The sequence below is a fragment of the Syzygium oleosum genome, unplaced genomic scaffold, assembly GCF_021117445.2.
Source record: "Syzygium oleosum isolate NSW1041296 unplaced genomic scaffold, Sole_v2.1 Sole_v2.07, whole genome shotgun sequence".
NCBI classification, from domain to species: Eukaryota; Viridiplantae; Streptophyta; class Magnoliopsida; order Myrtales; family Myrtaceae; genus Syzygium; species Syzygium oleosum.
The window spans coordinates 9570697-9579979 of NW_026607491.1; the positions used below are offsets into that span (position 1 = coordinate 9570697).

Here is a 9283-nt window from a genome sequence, read left to right on the forward strand (position 1 = left end):
ATTTCGCTGCAGCTCTGGAAGCAAGTCCCCCTTTTAGTTCAATAGAAGTGTAACGTTTTCTTAGACCCTACCAAATTTTGCAAGGAAGATTTCAAGAAGGGGATAGTGCAATTAAAATAGTCTTGACTGATAGGTGTTCTTGGATCGGCCTGAACATAGACCTAATCATCCCTGTATTGGGACAAAAGGTCATTGCCCAAGTCCATCGTAATTGTAAGATCACTCGGACGCAAAAAAAGGGATCAGTTTTCCTAACTCTGTCCACTTCGAGGTAAATTCAACTCAACCAGGTTCGAATCCACCCGTGACATCGAAACGCAATATCCAAACCCTCCCAAACAATCGAGACCCATTGGCCTCCTTTAATGCTTAACGATGATGATGTAGAGTATTGTACCTACCACCCCCAACCCAAAAGTGCTTTTGATATACCTAAGTGGGAGGATTGAGGTAGCATGCGGAGTTCACGCTATAGGCAACAACGCCTGCAAATATTTTGCCAAGAATGCCATTTTTCAATAGTATTTACTCCATCAATGCCGTTGCATATCATTGTCACTGGATACATTGGTGGATACAACGATATCAGCTAGTTCTTCAGGTCATTCCCACTCTGTAAAGGCCTAACACATCCACACACACACACAGACACACAAATTTCTCACCCTTCTCACCAGAACATAAACAAAACACACAACTCTGGTCTTTATTTACTACGCTATTAGCATTGTACCATGTGATGACTTTCCCGTGTGATATATATTAATTATTCTCCCAAAGCACGAAGATCGGCACTGTATGTGGCAATCCACTTTCTTATAATCTCAATCTCAATTTTCCGCTGCTTGACCAACCATTCAGAATCGAATTCCGTAGCCGAAAGTATGTCCAAACAATGAGAACGTACACATAAGAAATTATGTCAACAAAATCAATTTCTGTAATTTAATTAGCTTCCATAAATCCAAATATCGAAAGATAATCCACTTTTTATTTTTTATTTTGATGCGATGAATCTAATTGACACGTACATTTAGCTGTGTAGACCGCGACAATAGTGTCCGAAATATTTTTCAAGATCCTATAGTTGATGATATAGATGAGTTATTTTGAAATCCCAGTTAATACTATGATTTTTTTTAAAAGAAATCTAAAGGTTTCGATTCTACACGTACCCGCCGCTGCTGTAAGGATCTTGAAGCCCATTGGAGAAAATAATGTTACTAGCAGACCTGTGTAGAACAAGTTCTATGTCCTGCAATTTTTCATCGTCAATGAAGAATTGAAGAGTGTTATACTTTGTTTGGTTAAAAAGAAAGTTATATAAATAACAACACGATAATGAAAGGAGAGTCCTAAATATATGAATTATTTGATTGTACATGACCACCGTAGTTAGTTACCCAATGTGACCGAGGTGCGATGCCGAATCTTTTCTTGCAAGCATTGGTGAAGCTATTTAGGTTGAAGGGCTCTGGTTGAAACATAGTATTCTTGGTGATGCCTATGGGAATCACCATCTCGCTACATGTCATCAAAGCCAAACGACCTCTCTATCTTGTTAGTCCGATGAAATACTCGAAGTCGACTAATTATGGCAATAGAGTTCGAAATTGTTCGTTGACTCTTAATCTACTAAGCACATTACTATTAGGTAGAGCCAATTAGGATATACATGAGTTGAACTATTCACGAGCTACTCTGCCCGATCATTAGACTACACAGACTCTGCTCAGAAATATAAGAGGCATCAATTGCCGCATCTTGGAGTTGTTCGTTTGTCAATCGAGTCTGGAATTAACTGGTTTTTTCCATGATCAATTTGAGTCGATTTCATCTGAAAGTAGTAAACTAAAATCCGTTCATGATTTTATACTATATTGTATACCTGCCAATGCCAACCCAAATCAGTTTGAGATGAACTTTGATAAGGTGGATTCACGTAGCATGTGGAATTTCCAATGAGAGCGACGAGGCCTGTGAAAATTTTCCGAAGAATTCCATCTCTTGGAGAAGCTCTATCAATGGCATTGCATAACACTTCCATTTGACGTTTGAATGGATTATTGTACTGAGCAACAGTTGCGTAGACCCATTTCAAGTACCCCTTGAGCTGTGAAGAACTTTGCATTGGTCTAATAGAAGGTGTTTTTTTAGGTCAGACAGAAGACAAAAATATACATAATTAAATGTAAATTCGTCTATAAAGCATATATTTCCAATAATATTTTATTTTCTAAGAATTACTTATGCTGCACAAAATACTAAAAAGTTTCCAAAGTACAATATGATGCATGATTCTCAATTCCATCCTCTATGCACCTGCAAGTTTTGAAAATTCTGCTCAATTTCGCGAGACTACGAGGCTCAGAAGCAACTCTATCAATTTCCTCCCAGGATCGTCTTATGGTTCGGTGGCAAGAAAAACTAGTTTCCTGAAAAATTGCCGAATAGTATGCACCCTGAGGTGTGACGTCAGGAAAGTAGAGAATTGGAGCGGATGATGTCACGCCCCGAACCCCAACGAGCTCGCGACATCCCGCTCCGGTCGAAATATTGCGACGTCCCAGGAACGTCGCCGACCCAACCCAAACATCGAGCCACATGCGGAAGCGAATAACAAAACCCCGGACAAATAATGACGACAACGGGGTAGAACAACGAAACAGTCCAAAGAACCACATATTCATACAACACCAAATATACAAACATCATATTCCAGACATAAATACAGACTAACATCCTCAGTCACCGTTTAAACAAAAGATCGAGGTCTGGTTAACTTAACTTCCCTATGGGTCAACCCGATTTACACAACCCCTAAAACCCTAGGGAAAAACCTAAGGATCGCCCTCGTCCAGTCTGCTTCTGAATCTTCGGGTCTGAGCCTCCAGACACTCACCTGCAACTCCACTGGGCACCAACAGCAGCTCCCCGGACTTCCAAAAAGAAAAGGCGCACTTCCCGGGTTTAAGGCCGGGGGTCTGAAAGTGGCGGTTATACAACCGTGAGACGAATCTCAATAAGTGTACAACCCCAAACCCCACGTAGGCACTCACGTACCGCCAGACGAAAACACACATAACACACAACGATCGGCCAAACTAACAATCACATGCGACCCTACCTGGAATCCATCACGCACGTTCCTGCACGTTAGATAACAACACAGCCAGTATGCCACAGAAATACATCACAGCAAGGAATCACAGACGCGCGCGTGCCTTAATTATAAGACAGAAACCACTTGGGCACGTCCCATACCGTGCCTAGCAGTTTCTACCCCATAATTAAGCATCACATCACGCGATACAAACACACTCGCACGCTACTCACACCATGCGTCACTTTCCACAATCCTCTCGCTTGTCTTGCCAAATCCCACTCATTCTCAACCTTTCCACCACTACCGCGCCCGCGTAAAACGTATCAGGCCAACGGTCTTCTGACCACGTCAGGCATCGACACCCCGTCGGGCCGGGCATCGTCACCTCGTCAGGGACGGCATCGTCCCGCGTAAACGTACACGCCTCAGGACGGACCTTTCCAACCAAACCACATTTCCATATCCTCGTTCCACTCAAACCACACTTACGCACGACCAGTACTCGCACGGCCAAACACAATTCCACATTGCATGCACATTTCACAAATCACATACACTTTGCAAATATACATTCTCACCACGCCAGCACACCACACAATCATACACATATAACACGCAATCCAAAAGCACAATTACACATTCTTGGCACGCGAACATATTGCGCAATCGCACTGCCACCCATCACACCTCACGGCTACATACGTGACATATACGACCACACGTACACAACCCGAAACACAATCCCAAATCAGCCAACTACCACAAATCGCACAATCACGCACAAAATTCCATTCAAGGCACAATCCCAATAATTAATCGCACAAATTAATCCCGATCAAACCTCAACATCACAGCCCTAATCCAAGCTCCCTAAACCTCAAAATTCTTCGCCTAATCAGTCCGCAACCACAAAATAATCAGTCACTCAAATCAGTCCCGAACAGCCCCTAAAACAGTCACAAAATCGCCTAAACCGGGTCCTAAACGAGTCTAGAAATACCCGAGGTCCTAAATGACATTTGGGGAAAACACTTACTCAAAAGGCGAGACAGAACGGGGCTGGAACGGGCCGGGACAGCGGCAGCAGCGTCGCCGGCGATGTACGGACGGCGTGAACAGTGATCCCCCCGTACGGCGGTGAACAGTACTCCCGTACGGACACCGTACGGACAGGGCTGGGACGGTGGCCGGCGAGGTGCCGGTGACAGCCGCGGCGTCCGACGGTCCGGCGTGAACATTGATCCGTAGGGACGGTGAAATGCACTGCACGGCACCTGTACGGATCTGTGCCGGACGGAGACGTCTGGCGAGGCGGACGGCTGGGTGTCGACTGGCAGCGATCGGAGCTCCGCGGCTCACGGCGGTGCTTGTTTAGACCGGGAAAGAGAAAAACAGAGAAACAAGGCTGTTTTGGACAAAAACTCGGGGCTATGGTGGGTGCGCAGAGGTGGAAATGGTTGCGGTGATGTTGGCTTGGTGGGGCAAGACTACGGTCTGTTCGGCGTGAACGACTCTAGGTTTGAGCGTAAACGTGCTCACGGCAGAAATGGAAACGGGAAAAGAGAGAGAATTTTGGGGGAAATGGCTGAATGGTCTTCACGAGAGAGAGATGGTCTGGTCAAATGGGTCAAAGATAGTGTGAGTGGAATCCATGTGTCTCAATCTAAGCCCATTGGACAATTTTGCCCTTGATCCAAGGGCCCACATTTGATCAAATCCAATAATTTAGGGGTGAAATGGTCTTTTGTCCCTAACCATGGTTGACCTGACCTGGTTTAGCCTTAACTCTCCTTGGTTAATCCCAAAATTAAATCCAATTTTCGGAATTAATCAAAAATGGCCTAGGGGCATTTTCGTAATTTTCCGATCCCGAACCGAAATTCCAATTTTCGCACATACGTGTTCCATATGTGCGTGGCCAACATAATATGGCGTCGGAATCGCGAAATTCATCGCGCAAGCCCTCGAAAATCCACGTCAAAGTCTCGGGAATAAAATAATATTATTTTTCCAATTTTTGTCGAAATTCCAATTTTTGGCCAAAACCACTCTGAATGTGCGTGGCCACCCCAAAATGACCTTGGCCGCGAAAAATAACCTCAAACGGCCTCAAAATCCAACATCGGTGTCCACAGGGGCAAAATCGTAATTTTCCCGGTCCCGAACCGAAATCCATTTTTTTTGCAGAAATGGTTGGCCCCAAGGTTGGCCAAGCCAAAAACGTCATCGGCCGTCCAAAATTGTCACTTTCAAAATTCTCGATTCCCGGGCCCGAATTCCAAGAAATGACTAAAATCGAGCAATCGCAACTTTAGCTTATCTCTGGCTAACGGGTGGCTCTCTGGAATTACGCGCTCTCGACCCGTGACCGACACTAAGTCAAATCACGTTTAAGTTTACTCCACCCGGGACGACCTCGGTTGTCATATAATTGCGAGGGTCTGTCGCTAGTTCCCTTCGGACACGATCAATCAAGTAGACCGGTCTCGGTTGGCTCAAAACATTCCCTCGTCAATCCATATGGTCGAAGATCGAACCCAGGTCGAGTTCTTTGGTCGTGCGAACTCAATCCCGTAATAGCCTTACCCCTAAGGTTAGCATCTAGAGAATGCGCATTTCCGGGTGAGATCTCACTATAAGTGCATTGATCAAATTCATTTCCTAAATCCCGGGAAAAGGATCGAAAATTCAGACTGTTACAGATGATGCCAAAGCTCCGTGTGCCACATGTGGGTACTTCAATCGGAACCATGAAGCTAGCACTGAAAATCAAATATATGAAGATTGAAACACGTACTTATAAGTGATATGTGGAATATATCTTATATGGATTGTCGTTGTCAATATGGCTAGTGCTGTTTAGGAAAAGCTCTATCCATGAAATTTTCAAGAATAATGACCTTCGGCAGATTATAATTGTTCTCTTCAATGTAAGTAGTGGGCTTTAATTTCGATTTATAGCGGCAGTCATGTTGCTGCTATGTAAAAATATATTCACTTACTTCCCCCGTATGATCCTCCAATGACAATTATCGGAGAATGTCTGGCATTCAATTTCTGTTTCAGGTATACAAGTATTTCCGCGTAATCGGCAAGAGCTTGCACTGAGCTGAAATATCTGCGAGTGTTGGGATCACTTAGTGCTTTGTCGAGTGTTAACCCGTACGGGATGGATTCACCATAAAACCGATGCTACAAGATTTCAATTTTAAGTTAGTAAAATGCGTGAATATATACGTATGCACGCCAAACATAAGGGAAACAACGTACAACCAGGCTAATAATATGGGGCATTCCTATTACCTCCAGATAGACCAACAACGCTCTAAACTGAGCCGCATTATCTGTCCTGAACCCGATACCACCTATGTCACCGTCGATGGCTGCTTCTGCACCAAGATAAACGAAGATGGGGGCGCTTGCATTCATGCCACCCCAGTATTTGAAATTGATTACATACTTTGTTTGAAAGCAGTGCAACTTTCAGGCCTATAATCAAAATGATCGAGGGTTTGGTTGTAAAAGAAAGTTTGGAAATCCTTTGACAAGACGGAAGCTCGAACCGCCTGTGTAGGATCTTGAATAAATGTCCGACAGAGTACGCTCAGCTTCGGAATATGGTAACCATCTAAGTTCTCTCTGGCAGCAACACAGGCTGAGAAAAGTATCAGAATGATCAAAAGGCTATAATGTGATGAAGACATGTTTGGGTTTCTGGTCATTGCTTAAGCTAAAGCATGCATGTGAAGAGTAGGATTTCTGTGATGTTTTTTGGCGTCAACTAGTTCGCCTTTATATATATTAACCCCCGATCCCAGTTTGTGCTATTATTTTCTTTGCAGAATCAGGAGAATCTACGTGACTCAGCATGAAGCCCATATGAGTTTCATTAAGAAATTAAAAGAAAGAACATTACAGGTTGTAATGCTCATTAGACTCAATGGCTTCGCACCAACTCAACATTCTATTTCTGTAATACAATTTTGAGCGTAGGAGAGACTAGTACTCAACCCCCTTTAGCTGATTTGTTCTATAAGTGTAAGATTAACTCCTTTTCAAACACCCAAATGGAATATGATTGCGATTGATAACAAAATCAAGCATGACATAAAACGGGATGATCAAATGGTGGGGAGGGATTACGTGGATAATTGTTTGTTTTGAGACGAAGTCTTTGATAGACGTTGTCTAGGACTTCCATATTCAGCTATCATTCCGTAAGTTACTAAGAAAGCAACGTTGCATGTAATATCTTCGGCTGATTTGCTTTATAAGTGGTAGATTAAGTCCTTTTCAAACACCCAAATAATATTATAATTGCAATTAATAGCAAAAACGAGCATGACATAAAAGGGAATGATCACATGGCGAGGTGGGAGTACGCGGATAATTGGTTGTTTTGAGACTAAGTCGTTGATAGACGTTGTCGACGTCTTCCATATTCAGACCGTAAGTTGCTCAGAAGGCAACGTTAAATGTTATATCTTTTGCCGATTTGATTTGTAAGTGTTAGATTAAGTCCTTTTCAAACACCCAAATGGATTATAATTGCAATTAATAGCAAAAACAAGCATGACATAAAAGGGAATGATCTCATGGCGAGGTGGGAGTACCCGGATAATTGATTGTTTTGATACTAAGTCTTTGATAGAGATTGTCGACGACTTCAATATTCAGCTATTATTCCTTATGTGCTAAGAAAGCAACATAAAATTGGAAGATTAATTAACGTAGGAACTAACCAGTTCAAAACCGTGAAGATGAAATGGAGAATATAATTTGCCTATCCTAGAGTTTAAAACCAGTACACAGTTTGGCAAAACAAAGTACCAGAAACAAATTGGAAGAAACGTGTAAAAAATGGGAAAATAGGCTTCCCAAGTGATTATATTAGAATGCACTAGTTGATGAATATAGCATACAAGTTTCCCGTGTCTTTCTAAACACTTCCCTTCTCTTCCTCAAGGTCTGGTGTCGTTATATGTTTAGAGTTGCACTGTTAGCATGATAAGGCAAATTAATTACACAAGTATATTCTCTATTTGCCACTATATGAATCTTGTGGATTAAAAAATTTCTGAAACTCGATTAATTATGGTATATATTCATGGTGTCTGAAGACTTAAAAGCGGTCCCTTGTTGAAGGCCAAAGGCTAAGGCCGTGTTGTGGGATAGTATCTATCTCAGAGAGTCATGAGTGTGTGCCAGAACCCCTATTTGGTGTACATATATAGTTTAACTAAAACAAGTCTGACATAAAAATAAGAAACTTATTAAAAGTTGTACAACCTTTAGTTTTGTTCACTGAAATTATACGTTTTGGTTTTCCGCGTTATGGTCACAGAAACCTATTATTGTTGGTTGGGTTTTTGCCACGTAAATATAGTAATGGTATATCATATTGCACTAAAATTAACCTAATGCAATGTCTGGAATAAATATGATTGTTAGTTCAAATTGTTTTAGCAAAAAGTTTAGACTGTTAGGAAGGGCCAATAATGTATAAATACCATTTTACTTAATACTCCCCTTCGCGTGTCAACCGGTTCTCTACACATGCAAAATAGTATGTGAATTGTAACTCGAGATGATAACAGGAGAACAAGAAAACGGATATGATATCAGGAAAATTACGCAGGAGAAAATTAAGAGGGGTGTTAAGCGTAATCAAGTGACGTAAACTTTATAAACCAGTTTGTGCACACTATGGACAGGTCAATTACACTGCGCTAGGGAAATTTACAATGAGAAGTTCCAAATGAAGTGGTCTTAAGTGGAGATTATAGCAATCTTAATCGGCAAAAGGACACTATTGTCGCGACCTAAATTTCTCAGGCTAATGGATTATTAAGACTAAGCCTAACTCGGGCTCTCCCAAGCCCTACCAATTCACAACTTAGGGTTTAAATTTTTAACATACAAAAGTTTCATGCTTGGAGTCGCCACTAATCTATTTGTGGTAGGTCGATTAGAAACCTAAATAAAATATTAGGAGATATGTTTTATTCCTACGAACTAGAGATTCTAAGCTCGGGGACTTGATTACGCTAGATCTAGTCTAACGCCCTTTCGGTACCTTTTCTTTTCAAAAAAAATGTTTATGCATGCAGTCTGGATCCATTTTATTACCTAATCACTAACATATGAGATGTTCATGCGGGTACGCAAGCCACCAAT

The 9283-nt window shown here is 42.0% G+C and overlaps 1 pseudogene; it reads right to left on the reverse strand.

Annotated features, from left to right (window-relative positions):
- Window positions 1–766: 766 nt before the first annotated feature.
- Window positions 767–6830, reverse strand: LOC115676416 (uncharacterized; annotated as a pseudogene).
- Between the last annotated feature and the right edge of the window lie 2453 nt (window positions 6831–9283).